This window comes from Thermobia domestica, chromosome 13 (assembly GCF_964235325.1).
Source record: "Thermobia domestica chromosome 13, izTheDome1.hap1.1, whole genome shotgun sequence".
In the NCBI taxonomy this organism is placed as follows: Eukaryota; Metazoa; Arthropoda; class Insecta; order Zygentoma; family Lepismatidae; genus Thermobia; species Thermobia domestica.
In genome coordinates, this window is record NC_137466.1 from 19,708,626 (window position 1) to 19,726,171 (window position 17,546).

General features: G+C 35.5%; 1 protein-coding gene across 1 annotated transcript in view; it reads right to left on the reverse strand.

The window, feature by feature from the left end:
• LOC145668040 (trypsin-1) overlaps window positions 1-17,296 on the reverse strand; it is a 422,035-nt gene extending 404,739 nt beyond the window's left edge. Inside the window, exon 1 of the mRNA XM_081735514.1 lies at window positions 15,928-17,296. The gene's annotated coding sequence lies outside the window, so the exon portion shown is untranslated. The remainder of the gene's footprint in view (window positions 1-15,927) is intronic.
• Between the last annotated feature and the right edge of the window lie 250 nt (window positions 17,297-17,546).

The following is a 17,546-nucleotide window of genomic DNA, read 5'->3' on the forward strand; positions in this document are numbered from 1 at the left end:
GGGGACCAAAACTTAGTAAAAAACAGAATGTTAATAGGTGGAATGAGTTCAAGTTGCAGAAAGATAATTGATATTGATATGTAAGTAATTTGTGAACTGAGTAGCCTGGTAATGCCGTGTGCGGAATGGAAAACTTTGCAATTACTATTTGCTATTAATTATAATGGACCAATACAACGTGCATTGCGGCGCTCTAACCCGACCTCGCTTGCTAGCGCTCGCTCGTCAATACTGATTTATTTATTTATTGATATAAGTCATGGCCATTACCGGCATCTATTGCCTTAAGCACGTCACGTTAGAGGGATGACACTCCCGGCGAGCGCATAATCACGGTACAGGGAGGGATATAAGAAACGGATAAGGAAATTAGCGGCCTGGGGCCTGTAAATTAGATACCATCCCGGCATTTACTTGGTGTGAATGAGGAAATCCTAGAAAAAACCTCATTTAGGATAGCTGGCCTGAAAAAGCTGTTACACCTTTTCGACCGACTGACCCTGCCGGAAATCGAGCCCAGGACCAAAGGCGAGAGCATTAGCGACTATTCAAGTTCATCAATACTGTCTGAAACTCTTTAGTCAGTGGTATGTTTTGCTTAAGGTAGATTAACCTCACAAATATTTAAGAAAACAGCAATGATTTTCAACAAAAAATGCTTTCTCCCCGTAATCCGACATATGGCTAGTTTTCAAAGCACACACTGAGAAAAAAATTGTAGGTAACGTACTTAAAAAGGTAGATTACATGCGTAATTCCTGTAGTGTTTGGACTTAACGTACAGCAGACGTATAACTGAAAACGCATGTTTTATAATACTTTCTGTATAAGTGTTCCATCTATACGTACTTTCCGTATGAAGCAATGTTGGCGGTCAGGATCTCACATACAAATGGACGTATATAACATATAGCTGAAGAATGTAACATAGGCATATGCATGTGATATACGAAAACTGTTACGTGTCAAACATCCTGCAATGGCATGATGTAACATCTATGGACAGTGCGTATGTAGCACATGGATAACGTATGCTCGATACTGATTTCTGTAGTAAGCAAGAGGATTTCGTATATTTGTATATACAATATAGCTACCGCTGTCCGAAGAACGGATTTTTCTCAGTGTGCAGTTCATAAGAATGCAATTACGTGGGTGCTGAACCTGTGGGTTCAGTATTTCTTGATAAATCCATTAAATCTTGTGCATGTAATCCCACAACAGAATACAGATATAGGTGGAAATTCATGTCACTTAATGACCTTCCCATTTTAAGGCAGTAATAAATGCGAAAATTGTCGATAATTGATTCATCTTCTTTGATTTTGCGAATAGTTGGTATTATGTGCGACATTGTCCATGCGGCGTCTAGGGTATGGCCGACGTAGATAAGCTAATAAAACGAAATACTTCAAAAGTTGAGCCAGTGGGTGCGTAAACGTAAACCTCGTGTAGCTTAGGTACAGGCTGCATAATTACTTTATTACATCAGTGTTAATGTGCATCCTTAAATTGGGATAGTGTAGTTTCCGCAGTTCAGATCAAGAATACGGGTACAAATTCATTTTACTTTGAAACTCACACATCTTGATGCAAATAGTTGCATCACGCCTTCTAGACTCTACATGTGTTGACATGTGCCAGTAACCCACCAGGAACTTGTCGGTCTAAAATTCAGGAGCGCTACAAGAGATACTCGTAATTGTTCAAAAAATACATTTATGGGTGCACACTTAGTAGTAGTAATAGTAGTAATGATAGTGTAGTAGTAGTAGGGTAGTAGTTAATTAGTAGCCAGGCCGAAACCAGAGGGACTAGGGGGGCCAGGCCCCGCTAAACTTTTTGTTGCCCCTCCAGACTTCAATACAAAATTTTATTATTAATACTAAGAACACAATTTAGATATTTATAAGATAATTTATAATGACTTGCCCCCCCCCCTAACATATTCGCAGTCCCCTAAACCTTTGTATCTGGTTTCGGGCCTAATAGTATAGTTAAAGGCTAGTAGTAGTAGTAATAGTATAGTAAGGCAGTAGTGGTAGTAGTTGAGTAGTAGTAGTAATAATAATATACTACTAGTAGTAGAAGAGTAACAGTAGTTCGGGTTAGATTACGGTAGGTTCAGGCAGCGAAATAGTCATATGTCAAGTCCCTTGTGCATTAGCTTGCAGCCCTGCAATAATGCCCCTTATGGAGAGTTTCATAGAAATGAAAGCAACATCTTATTGCTTGTTCATAGATGACTTACATGTTCTTCGCCTTAATTCCTTAAACATTTGTTTTCTGTTCTGAATTAACACCTTTTACCTGTAAATTGTAATTTAAGAAATGTCCACATATTCTTAATCCCGTTTCTGCCACTCCAAAACACTTACTAAACCTACAAGAGTTCATTTGGTGCTAAAAGAAATTGATATATCATGAATGTCAGTACATTTACAAAATAGAATATAACTGAGGAAACCTGAAATTTCAATCTTGATACATGTATTAGTGCGCAACACGAAATGAGATTTAAAAAAAAAAATCCCGGCGTTCTTTTCGCCTTTGATAGGACAAGCTGCAATTATTTACGCATTATTCAGTGCATTGTTTGTGTATAATCTTGTTCGTTTGCTGAATGTAAAACGCAACTCACACAACGGCTGTAACAATATAATGACTTTTATTGTCCACCAGTATACGAACAAATTCCAGGTATGTCTTAAATTATAATCCACCTTGGCATATTATCAGCCCTAATGCTGTGAACAGAGCTGGCTTGCTTATGGATACACTACGCATGAAGCGCTCCAGGTTAGTGACGTCATTAAGTGACATCATGTGCTGTTGCTCTCGTTATGTCAACATAAGAACTCCCCTGTTTTTATGATTTGGCTTGCAGTAAGCATTTCACACTTCGTCTCCTACCTCCCAGATCGCTATCATAACTGTGGCGTGAAGTATTATGAACATATTCCTTCTTTTCGGAAAACTTGCTTTAATATGTATTGTGTCATTTCATATCGAGATTCGAGAAGACATAAACTTTACTTTAACTCCTTTAAAATATGTTTAGAAACGTTCGTCAAATAGTTAAAATGAAAAAAAAATCTTGGAATAATCTCTATTACATTTTCTTCTTAGTGTTTACACATAGGATTAATCGAGATTTTTTGCAAGTCTTCCGTGAAAATTTTAGGGGGGCAGTAAAAATTTAGGGGACGGCCCCCTTGCCCCCCGTGGATACAAGCCTGCGTTGGATTACAAAGGAATTATTATTATTATTATTATTATTATTATTATTATTATTATTATTATTATTATTATTATTATTATTATTATTATTACAGATCGAACTTAAAAATTTTATCAGCTTTCATATATATTTATTATAGAGCATTTATAAAAATTCACTGTAAAATTCACTCCACTGTTTTTCTTTTTTCATTTGGCATGAGGCTAACAACGTCATCGTTTGTTTTCTTTTTTTTTTAAAAAAAAAAAAGGTGGGACTTACTGGAGAAGCATTCATAGAAGCCTCGAACCAGCACTGAATGTAACGATTTAAACCAGTGGTGAATCCAGAAGGTAGAAACAGGGGAGCAGCTAGAAGTCAAACAATGTTAGGTATATCATGAGTTCACTATAAAATTCCAAAAATATACATATAAAAAATAGCTTAAGTTTGTTTTGTCACTCAAAAAACTGGGGGACCTAGGCTCCCCGCTCCAGGGTACATCCGCCACTGCTTCAAACAAAACAAAATAGAAGAATATAGTAGTATATAACCCCTTACCTAAATCAGTTATCTGCATTTCTTTTTGTCCCAATTCCTTATAAAAACAAACTAATAGAATAAACAAAATTATGGCTTTCTGAGGTCGTACCGAAGGGGATGGCAAGTTTAGAACTTTTCCCCAGAGAATCTTAAGTTAACGCAGAATAAAATTGAATTTCAACTTATTTTCAAGTCTTTTTTATTTAATATGTATATAATCTGTGATATTTCTTTCGGGCAGATTTTCCTGCCTAAATAAAGTAAACATTTCTAAGAAAAGGGAACAGCTTATGAAATCATACTATACTCTGTAACATTGCTACAGCCAGCGGTGGTAAAATCTTATCTACTCTATTGTGAGAAACTGAAGAAATTTTGGAACTGATTTTCCTATTTCAATACTCTAACACAGCGTTTCCCAACCTTTTTCAACTTGCAGCACACTACGGGTGTTACTTGGATTCTCGCGGCACACTTATATATATTATTTTTTTAAAAAAAAATATAAAACACAGTGGTATTTTTTTCTGTGATTATTCATCTCCTTCTCACAGAGGAGAAAGCTCGATCACTGTTTTTTATGCTTATTTTTCATTATAATTTATAAATAGAAAACAATTGCAATGAAATATTGGACTCAGGTTTTTAAAAATACGCTTTCTTTTTAAAAACTGTATCCAACCCTTTACTAAGAAGGAAGATCACTAAATAACGAACGAACGAACAAATCTCTTTTACTTTTAAAACACAAATATAGGTAATTTGTCGAAAAGATTGAATGATATTTTAGATTTTCACGTCACGAAATAGTCTGCAACAATAAAGAAGCAATAATGGTCATAACAATGATAACAAATACTTTTTTTTCAACATTAGAAATGTACAGAACAGTAACACGGTATGAAACTTAAAATTGTAGATTCATAGTAGAGGTTCATAGTAATGTGAAATACAAATATACAATTTTCAATACATTTTGCAATTTGATTGCTATAAAATTAATAATTTTGTTTCGATTCCTCGCGGCACACCAGTGGCCCATTCACGGCACACCAGTGTGCCGCGGCACACCGGTTGGGAAACGCTGCTCTAACACATGCAAAATAGAAGAAGACTAATATTTTATTTGCAGTAATGTACGTTCAGATATATCACTTCCACAATATTGTGTTCTTCTTCTTCTTTTTTTTTCGTAATTTACTTCACGTCGGAGATTGTATTGGATGCGGTAAGACATGATTCTCTCAATGTATTTCAATGTGGCAAAAGTGAAAACGTGTTGTGTGGGTAGTACATTGACTGATTTCTAAATGTGTTTGCTAGTATATGTATTTATTTCTTCTTTTTCATATGTTTTAGTTGTGTATTGCTAGAATTTTTGGTAGAAATACGCTCGACCGTTTTCAAAAGTATAGCTTATACCCACGCTTATACCTCTACATCTCTGAATTAAATTAAATATATGCTGAACTATAAAAAATATTAGGTGAGTAGATATATGCCGTTGTCAGGTTTGTAATGTTAGGTTTTTCTAAAAGTATTCTATAAATACTATTGAGTCTAAGGTCTGTTTGTCAAACATACACGGAAGCTTTTCTCGGAAGATTTCTTGTTACAAAAGTCTTATCATTGCCCTATTGTGTAGGGGAGCGATTGCCAACTGCTGCATACTATTTAGTGCACTGACGGATTGGGAAAGTTTAGAAAGAGGTTAGAACAGACATATTCGACAGACATATCCTATCATCAGGAGGTGTAAACTAAACTGTGCCGAAATTTTGAAGTTGATTTAAAACAATAAATGGCTGACAGATTATGAGATGAAATTATCATTTTTTGCTTTCCTTCCCTGTTATTTGAACGAAATTAGCAGTGGACCTGAAAGGTTTAATATACTTGTAACATCTGGTTGAAAAAGAAAAAAAGTAAGAGAACTGTAAGAAGCATATTAACAATATACTAGTATGAACACCAGGAGCGCACCCACGCGGGAATCCACCGGGTTCGGATCCCCCTCTCGAAACTTCATAACTCGACATACACCCTCCATTCCAAAAGAAACCGAACTTTTGAAAACAAATAGTACCACTAGTGCCATCTGTTGTAATATTTTACCGGTAGATGGCGTAGTCCCTCATTGACAACTGGTATAAATGTCATGACATTTGGATGCACGCCAACAAAGTTATTGCGTTTCAACTGTCAGTGTGTTGTGTACATCGGTCGAAAAATGAGTTTCAAACAACGAGCTGCAATTGAGTTTTGTGTTACACTGGGTAAAACTTTTAGTGAAACGCACCAAATGCTACAAAATGGTGATGAGTGTCTATCCCGTACGCAAGTTTACGAGTGGTTCAGGCGATTCAAATCGGGTAGAGAGACGCTGGATGATGACGAAAGATCAGGCCGTCCCAGAACCGGATTATCGGAAGAAAACATCGAAAAAGTGCGTGAATTCATCAAACATAACAAAAAAATCGTCGGTGAAAGTTATTGAAACGGAATTAGGCATTCCTCAAACAACCGCATACCGCATTTTGACCGAAGTTTTGGGCCTTAAGAAGGTTAATTCGCGGTTTGTACCACACAAACTCACCGAAGACCAAAAAGTTGATCGAATTGCGCATTGCAAAGACATCGTTAAAGGTGCTCGGCAGGATCGAAACTTCTTGAAATCGATTGTAACTGGTGACGAGACGTGGTGTTTTGAATATGAGCCCGAAACAAAGCGGCAAAGTGCTGAATGGAGAGCGCCGGATGAAGGAACACCCAAAAAAAGTCGCTTGGTGAAGTCAAAAGTTAAGGTGATGCTGATTTGTTTTTACGATTCAAAAGGAATTATCCACAAAGAATTTGTTCAGCCCGGCCAGACAGTCACTGGAGAGTTTTACTTGGGCGTCATGAAGCGTTTGCTGGCAAGAATTCGTCGTATTCGGCCCGAATATCGCGAAATCGGCAGTTGGACTCTTTTGGACGATAATGCACCATCACATCGTTCGCGACTTGTAACTGAATTTTTGGTAAAAAAATCACATTATTCGGTTGCATCATCCGCCCTATTCACCAGATCTCGCTCCGTGCGATTTCTATCTGTTCCCGAAACTGCATTTGGCGATGAAAGGAAAGTGGCACGCATCGATTGATGCCATTGAGAAGGCGACGACCGCCATCCTAAAGACCATTCCAATAAAGGACATGGAGAAGTCGTTTGACAACTTGTTGGAGCGTGCAAATATGTGTATCGATGCAGAAGGGGAATACATTGATTAATAAAAATGATTTGTTCCAAAATGTACATTGCTTTTTTTTTAAAAAAAACGTTCGGTTTCTTTCGGAATGGAGGGTGTACATTTATTAAGTATAGGTTGGAGCTATACGAAATGAAGAAATTATAGCTCCAATCTATACTTAATACTTTTTCTGACTGTATACTTTCATAATAAAACTATAATTGTTTAGTAGAGAAATTATTGGTGTAGCCTACAGACTTCGTCTTAAACTTCACCTGTACTCTTTCTTTTCTTATAAAAACAATCTATAGTCCGCGTCACCCGAATTGCAGTGAGCTGTTACTAAACCTTTAGGGAGGAATCTAATCATTCACAATTGATTTTGTTGCTATTTGTGGACAATTATGATTGATAAGATTCCTCCTTGAAGGTTTAGTAACAGCGCACTGCGAGCTTATTGACTGATGCCACACGCCAAATCGGGTGACGCAAACTATAATTCTACCATTTTTTCTAACATTATAGGTGGCAGAATTTAACAATTGAATTCCATTCCTCGGGCGTACAATTCTGGTCAGTAGTACATAGATTAGTGCCTGTAGTATTGGACTCCTTCCTCCGTTCCAACTTTGGATCCATCCCAACAAAATTTTCTGGGTAAACACGCCAAACATTATATCAGAATTCATTCCTATTATAAAAGTCTTGTAGAGGAAAAAGTCCCATTCGCTCACTTCTGATTTATTGCATCAAATTTTGGGTGTGTTTGAACATATTGTATTTTCTCATTACGAGTCCGAAGGTAACTCTGGTGTTTTCCGTCGTTTGGTTGATTTCATGTAGTCTTGCCCTCCTCATTTGTACACTGACTAGTGTATTCCTTTACTGCAAAGTCTCAGGTTCAATTCCCTGTGAGAGACCATCCAACACATTACAGTAATTTCATTTTTAAACTATAAAACTTGTCCTTTATAGCCTCACCTCTGACAGAGAACGTAAATACAAAATAAAGTCATGAATTGTCTTGAGACAACAATGCAAGAACATAGGGAAAAACTTTCGTTACTAAGGACACTTCTGCAACTGTTAATAGTTAGAAAAACAGCATACCTGGCAATTCAAGTATATGAGACAGCAAACGTTTCGAGCCTAATGCACATGCAATTAGTATATCGTCGTGAAATTGATGGTGAATCTGTAGAGAGATTGAGGTTTATAAATGTTCCAGCACACAATAAAACTCGTGAAAATCACAGTGGATATTCCGGTGTCCGCTTCAAAAACTTAAAATTGATTTACCATATTAAAGAATATAAAAACATTTACAGAAATGCCATAATTTAGAATCGTCTCAATGCATTAGCTATAGTATCAATAGAGAAAAAATGGTAGAAACTAGGCATCAAAAGAGTTATTGACAAATTGGCTGCCGCGAAGAATAGCAAAATTTATTTCATACACAAACGAAATGAAGCATTTTATTATGAATGGGTACTTTTTACTATGTATAAACATATATGGTTTACTTATGTTGACTTTTATTGTTTTGTTGGTTAATATACTGAAAGAACTCTGAAATTAGAATTTTCTAATGGCTGTGAAGTGCCGAAAATTTATGTCACAAAACGCCACTGTTGACAAGACGAATTGTTAGTATATGTGTGTACATATATTTCAGTTGCGCGTTGTTTCAAGTTCTATTCCCGGTGAAAACAGGCAAACCTTGTGTCTTCAATGTTTAAACAATATTTAGTGCTGGCTAGTACGTAACGAAAATAAATAAATAAATAAATAAATGAGATGTTGCTGGCAGTGTCGCATTCACTATAATTGGGAACCTTCTTGAATGAAAGAACTCGAGAAACCCAGCAACAATGAAAAGGATTCGCGATGCACTGTCCACTTCAACTTAAAATCTTCAACTGATCGTCTTAAGGCCTTCGGGACTTCGTGGCAGCAAATTCTGTTTCTGAGTTTTACTAACACCGTGGATTAAGTATTTGAATTAAAAAAAAAAGAAAAGAAAAGAAAAGAAAGAAATATCTGACCTACAATGACAGAAATAAAAGTTACTGAGAACGTATGCTCTACGCTGAGCTTCTTTCTTCTTGAAAGCAGTAGGCCTTCGTTAGCACTAAGTTGCGAAATTTATTATTATTATTTCAATTTAAAAATTAACATTTGACTTTGTCTATGAAGCAACCAGGAACCGACAGGGGCATGGGTGTCCGAAAAAAAATTCTAGGGGGACATCTCCTGGTTGCTATATGATGTTTGGTATTTTTTATTTGTGTTAAGAAAATCTTAATAAATTTGTTTTCGTGACCCCCTATCAAATTTTCGGGTATAAAGTTGTCTTGCTCAAAGTGAGTGCGTCTTTTAAGAGATAACACGGAATGGTATCAATTTATGACGTAACATTTAATTTTGTCTTTGAAGCAACCAGGAACCGACAGGGAGTATTGATTTCAGAGAAAAATATTACCCTCAATGAAATTTCCTGGTACTAAAGTGTGTGCGTTAAGATCTAACACAAAACGTTATGAATTTAAAGTAGAGTAAAGGAGGGCGAATCCGGACAGTTCAGATACTTTGTATTGTAGTCATCTTAATTCAGCGGAGAGAGCCACTATGTTCTGGTCAAATATTCTTTGGAGTTTAGTCTACATATAACACATAATAATAAAGTGCTCTTAATAATGGCATTCAGCAGAAGAGAAGATGCCACTTTGCTGGAAACTACAAAGGCGAATCCGGACGAAGTAGAAAATACTCTTAAAATCAAAATATGTTAAAAAATCATCAGACACATTAAATGCGATATCAACATTTACCTTATGTTTACTTTTCTTAATACAAATGACTTATAAGTGAGGATAAGAAATATTATATAGGTTCATTTCCAGTACAAAAGCTCAAAAGGATGTGTATCTTACTTGATTCTGAATTAAAAAGTCAACATTAGAACTTTTCTGAGTAAAGACCTTAACACTAGATTTCTAATAATCTAATGACTATTGTTTAATTAAACGTGAATCACATAGTCTAGTTAGCTAGTGTATGGCTATACTACATAGTTTCTTGCAATAAAAATGCTGTTGCAATATGAACACTTCAAGTTAAATGCACTAGCCGTATACGAATGAACAATTAACACTACCACCATCATATCTTACATGAAACCATATTTTACATTTTGTGCATTCTATCCAAGATCCATATTTATGAGTCACATGCATAATAATTTTTACCACAGAAGCTACAATTACCACAATCACTTGTTTTGCACGATGCACTAGCAATTTCTTCTGTAAAGTGCAATTTCTTTCCACAGGTAAATCGTTCCCCTGGTGATTCCATGGTGCTACGTTCTCTTTCTCCGTGCGTTATTTGGACAACAGATTTTCCTCCAGCTTTTTCTAGCAGTTTTGTCGGTGTGTTGTGAGCTGCAAGCCCGATTCGTCCACATTATACATCCGCTCGGGTGATTCCATAACGATGTTTCTGTCAAAGTTTCTCTCAATTACTCATAGAAACGGATCATATTTTCATTATTAAACCCTTGCACTATTGCATTGGATAGGTCTAGTGGTTTTCTCAGAGATAAATTGTGCCTCTTGATGAAAAATGAGAACCGTGCAGAACCAGCTAATCGTTTGTGTTAAAGGGACGTGGAATATTTTGTACGGAAACAAAATCAAAGGCCAACTTTTGCATATCGTGGTACGTAAGACCAAATCCTCTCTTTTGTAATGTAGAAATTCTTTCTGCAAGTATTTTTTTATACTGCAGCACTAATAACACTTTTACGTCCAGCCTTTCTAATTGTAAGCTCTTGTTTGATTTCTTCTGTTAATCACGCATAATAGATTTGGGAATATTAAACCTTTCAGCTGCTTCCCGAATTGACATGCCTCTCCTAGACGTAGCCACAGCATTGTAAAGTCATCTTCTTTCCATGACTTATGCTGGTTCCCTATGTATTGTCTAACCATCTGAAAAAAAAAAATAGTTCAATCAGACGTCACGAAATTGGTTCAATGTATTGTGTAAAGTTTAACATAAAGCAAAATATAACGTGTACTGCCATTTTCCCTTCACATAAAGTAGCACTTAATGTGCCTACAAAATTTACCAGACACACTTTTAAGTCATGCACAATTATTTGAAATACTTATCAATAAATTCATGGATGTTAGAGGTAGTCAGTTTGAGCAGTTACTGTAACTAAAAGATGAGAGGTCTTCAGTCACCTCAGTCACCTCAGTGACACACCTATACTGAGATAACGTACAGGAAACAGGTTCCGTCATATCAATTTTATTACCGGTAATAACTAAATAAATAAAACTAAACTAAATAAAAGGTATTTTTATTTACTAAATAAAACGTAAAGCATAACTAAATAAAACGTATTTTTTCACTAAATAAATACTTTGCTGAATATAGAGCCATCTATCACGAGTCATGAAGTATAAGACAGATTAGCATTGTTTGTTGCACAATTATTCTGAAATGACAATTGAAGAAACCTTAGTGCAACTAGTTTTTATTGATTAGAGTGCCATTTACTTATCGAATAAAATTTACGTATTTTCCCCCGTAGAATCAGAATCTGATATAAAAAATGAGGTCGCTATTTAAATTTTCAAAGTGGCTCCATATCCCACCCCAGGAAGGTCGGAGCGGGCTAGTTTTATAACAGGTAATTTTCCTCTCCAAAATTAATTAATTTACTATCAATTTATTTTATTTCGAAGGTTTTTCTCGTCTTGTTTATTATTTCCAGAAATATTTTGCAGTGCATATGTGCCTATGAATATGTGAACTCACCTCCTACAAAAATATATAGTCTAAACTATTCTTATTTTGATCTCATAGATTTCGTAAGAAAATGTCCGAAATAGGTGTCCGAACTCACCTCACATTTATTGTCCGGATTCGCCCCGCCTGCGCATCGTTAACTTTATTTATCACCAGAAATGGCGTCGAGGAGTAACTGGGCTTTGATCTTGACGTAAATGATTAGCATAAGTGACTCTTTACTCACACGAAACTGGACTTCGAAAATCTCAATTGTGTTCTAATAATACCTTAAGTAAGACTGTTCAGAAATTAGAAGAAGCCAATTTTATGGCGTTACTTACCTTCAGACTTGTTTTCCACACCGCACTGATGCGTCACTCTGCCTTCCATGAAGTTCAACTCTACGCTGAACGTGAGGGAGGTACGGTGCTTCAACTGGCAAATTCGTGTTGCGCTCCGTATGTTGCTTCCCAAGAAAATGTTCAAAAACCTTAGAATGTCCGGATTCGCCACCCCCTTTACTCTATAACATTTGATTTTGTCTTTGAAGTAATCAAGAACCGACAAGGGGGTACTGATTTCCTAGGAAAATAATACCCCTACCAAATTTTCAGGTATAAGGGTATCTTGCTTAAAGTGAGTGCATGCCCTCAGAGATAATATTCAATGATATTATCAATTTTTAATGTGACTTCTGACTTTTTCTTCGAAATAACTAGAAACCGACAAAGAGGATAAAGTTTCTCATGGGGTAAAAGTTTCCAGGGTTAAAACACCCAGTGAGAATGGTACGTGACGTTTGGGTGCCGCCGTTTGGGCAATGAACGTTTGAGCGCGAAGCCATTTGGGCGCCAGAGGTTTGGGCTCGAGTTAAATTAAAAAGTCATATGTTAGGCGCTGAATACTAAGTTCGAATCAAGATATCACAAGGTGTCTACTGTAGTGGAAGTCCTTGAATTATACTGGATTTTGTTTTACCCTACTAGAAATACTGGAATTTCCAAATTCTAAAAACTTAATTTAACAATTAAATTTTGTAAACTTAAGTTTTAACCAAAGTTAAGTGTGCTTTTTATTTGATAATTTTTTCAAACCAACATTACATACATAGCGAACCTATTCCATTAAAGAACTTAAAGCTGGAATACTACTGTAGTTATGCAATAAGTGTAAATGTCAGAACACATTTTTAGTGGCTAAATCATCAATATGTGTACACTTAGCTACTATTTTTCACTTTGAAATCGTTCTTTTTTTTTTCCTTTCGCCACTTTCCTTAATGCAGATTAAATGCTTAATATGGGACGGGAAAAAATAATGTGTTAAGTTTTGATTTTTATGTTGGAATGTTAATAAGAAAAAAAGTTATACCAGAAATACGGTATACTGCAGTTCCTAAACTCAATGTCTTAGACACCCTGTATTAACATCTTTCCCTCAACTCGAGTGCGCGGAAATTTTTATTGGGAGTTTTTTTATTGGACTTAAGGAAAAGAAGAATTTGGCAAACGTAATACGAAAGAAAAAAATTTTAATATTCATGTTTGTAATTATTAATTTTTTTAAAAAAAATACAAAAATCAATATGTTTTATTTGCATTAACAAAATTATTAACAGTTCGTCTGATTCCTTCATTTTCTAGCTTTCTTATATCATACAAAAACTAGATCAATATGTTGAAGTACAAGAATTGTGAACAAATGAAAAATCAATCCATGACGAGGTTAGGCAAAAATGCCACAAATGCATTAAATTATTTGATTTAAATGAATGAATAAGATAGAGATAGAAAATAGATAGATAAATGAGGTGAGATGAAGATAGATGTGTACGAAATGTGTGTATATCTATATCTATATATCTATATCTATCTATCTATCTATCTATCTATCTATATATATATATATATATATATATCTATCTATCTATCTATCTATCTATCTATATATATATATATATATATATATATATATATATATATATATATATATATATATAAGGCTGTCCCGAGTGAGAACGGGTATCTAATATGCTGTAAGTATATGCCTTTACGCACTTCGACATGGCAATTATTAGCGTAACTACTCCACCGGGTGATACCTTAGTGCTGAAAACAGACTTTACATATAAACTAATAACATAGATTAAGGAACTGTCCACCCAACTAAGTTCTTTAATCTATGCCAACAAATCGAAGTTTCTCTCCCTCTTTCTGCGCCATCTATATTAAATTCGCATAAATCAATAACATAATCATAGTACTATTAGTACTACCAAACAGAATCACATGTAACAAATTGCATGCTTTTACATAAAGTGATTCAAGCTTACGATGGTAATAAAATTATAGTTTCCCCTACTTTGGACTACAATTTTCAAGTGCTTAATAAATATGATGATAATACTCCAAATAGTTAGCTATTATTCTCAAACTGTTCCTTTCTCACAAACAGTTGCGGATATAGAAGGTAAGAAGTGGGGGGAGGGAAGCCAGATCCAGACTACCATAGGTACACTCATGTCCAAAATTATTGTCGCATATCCATAACTGTCTTCTTGCAAGAATATATTTGAGGGTACTTTTAATACTGATACTATGTGTATAATCGGGAAATGTATATTTATGGTAAATTTCATAAGAAAAGAATTATAAATACAAAAATTATGATGAGTAAAATAAAATGTTGTTAACTGGACAAGACAATTTTATTTTCGTTTTATTGTTCTTATTTACTGCTCTTTAGACATGAAATTTGCCACATACATGTCTTTGCCGATTATACACCAAATAACATCATAAGAAATACCGGCGAATTCGTTATCAAATTATATTCCTAGAAAAATATATTTATAGACATGTGACAATAATTTTGGACATGAGTGTACATCATGAGTTTACTATAAACTTTAAAAAATACATAAATAAGAGTTTAAATTATTTTTGTCACTCAAAACACTGGGGGCCTAGACCCCCGGCCCAGAGCTAGATCCACTTACAAGCTAACTTTTGTAGTTAAGAAATATCTGAAAATTCTAATTGTATCTAATAGATGGTATTTGACCTTATCAATCATAAGACATATGTCACCCTGTTTATAGTGTAAATTTTCATTCCCGATTATTCAACTGTCTTGAAATCGGTAGTGTCATTTCAGATTTTGCGAAGGGGGAGCAAGATCATCCACCGACACAAGAGTTTCGAGTTTTGATTAATATAATACCTGATACGTATAATACATAATTCTCTTAGGTTGCACCAAAGTTGCCAGGCGATCTTTTCTTAAATTGTTACAGGTCTTTTCTTTCTTATAAGAGTAACCGATCACCGTAATCACCTGAACGTTATTTCAAGCAAGGTTCTCATTTCGGGAGAGCAATTGCTCCTGGGTTTGAAAATACATGCATGCATTTAATGTATATAATTTCTATCTGTTACTATTTCGTACCGATCGCAATATTCGACAGTTTCGGTATTTTTCGATTAATCGATCAAATTTCGGTATTTTGTTGATATCGACAGCCTCAGTGTCAATTTCCGTTACCTTTGTCTGGCATTTATTCCACTATCAAGTGTGTGCGGTTGATTTACATTGGGTTAACACCATCTTTCCAACACCAAAGCTACACTGTCAAAGCAGCTTGTTGTTAGGGTAGCTTTTATCCGAGTCAAGTATCCTTACCAGGATCGAACCTTGGAAAGAAGTGCTAGCCAATCTGCTACTTTTAATGTACCTTCGAGTTTGTTATTTGAAGTGAAGTATTTCTCCAGTAAAATCGAGTTTTGCGTAACTAGTTCAGATTATGACATTTAGGGCCTTATACAGAGTCGTCCTAACGCGTGTCATACTAAAGAGTTGGACTAACATACGTATGTTTCCTGCAAGAGTCAGGCCTTTAGTATGACGCTAATCATACGTCAACACGATTCTGCATAAGGCCTTTAAAGTCTAAACACATTGTCTATTTTTCTTCTTCGAGTTAGTCGATAATGTAGGTCTTAGGTGTGGGGGACTTTTGGGTGTTCCCGGGATTGTTCTTAATATCGACAGAAACAATATTGCTTTTTCAATGTAAATGCTAAGTAAATGAAATTATCTTTAGAAAAGTAAAAAGAAAAATTAACTTACTCTTGCACGGCGGAACCAGATCCAGCTGATCATGCCGAAATTTTAGGCTTCACTCCAACACAGAAAACTTGCCAGAATCACCTCCAACATGACACAAAAAAGTTTGTATTTGAGTAAAGGCGTACACCACACTTTTTTCAACACACAAAATTGCACATTTTTGCAAGAAACACACACATACAGAAAATGTATTGTGCCAATTTTAAAAGATATCACTGAAAACTCAAGATTGGTTTATTTAGTTAACGAAATGAAATTTTGAAAACACTATCGCAGGAAGCAGAGAGAGGTGCCAGTTTCACCATTGGCAAAATTTGTCACAAATTTATTTAATAAACATTTGACCAAGTAAGGTATTAGAAAGCCATTATACATTATTCATTAAAAAAAGAAAAAGAAAGAAAAGAAAAACTTCCATTTCCGAATCACGAATACGTAGTTTGCCAATACAAGAGGTCAGATTTTTCCAAATCACTATCGAAAGTCAAGGCTATCGATTTCAGTTTAAATCTTTCAAGAAATCACAAATTACATGAACTATGTTGATGCATATACCACACATGAACATACTCTTCTTTTCGAGATAATATTTAAAATAAGTTTCATCAAATTAGAAGTAACCACTTGCAAGCACTTATAAATGATAGTACAATACTATAATGGATTTTTTATATAACCTGGTCACTTCGATAATATTAAATAGACAGCGTGGCATTGAAACAGATGATACGGTAAGTAGCTCGTCACGTAGGTAGATACCTCCACACCAACACACATACATACACACGCAGTCGACCGTCTTCTTCCCTTCCTACCACACTAATTTGAAGGTCGTACGCTGAACTTGCAAGGCAATGCGCCAACTAGGTCGAGTTCTGAAGATTTGACCTTGATGGCGCGAACTGCTTTTCCAACATAAATCTTACGAGTTTGTTGCACCTTTTTCCCAATGCTGTATCACCACAACGGAAAATAAAATTCAGGGAGATATTGACTTTAAAACGTGACGATAGAGAATAATCATACTCAGAGCCAGTTTCCTTTTCTGTGCTCTAGAGTCTTAAGGAACTGTCTCTCGGAAGATATTAACAATAGAACATAACAATACTGTTATTATTATCTTCTATCAGTAATTAAAACTTTAAAATAAATTGCGTGTATGATTTTGAAAAGTTGAATTCCACTGCTTTTTTAAATAAAAGTAACTTGGCTCAAAATTGTACGCGTAATTCACAAAGTTCACACACTGAGGCAGAATGTCATCCCATGGATGACAACCCACTAAGTGTGATCTTCAGTAGTAAATGTGACAGAAGGCGAAAACTGTAACAGTTTGTGATGTTTCTTTTTCTGTTATTCGAGGCTGCAAAACTCAACCGGCACCGCTTGTGGCGCTGCGAACGCCACCTCTTGAGTAGGTCACGTGACATCATGGAGGCTGCAAGTAAGCTTCCCACCTTTTCTTTTTTCCCCTTGAACTGAGTCCCGTTATCATCTAGTGTAGCTTACCCAGAGAAATTTCTTACGCGGACGAAATACTAGGCGTGCACGAGTGAATGTTTGTGCCAATTAACTGCACTGTAGAAAACGTCAGCCTAAATCAATGATTATCTTTATAC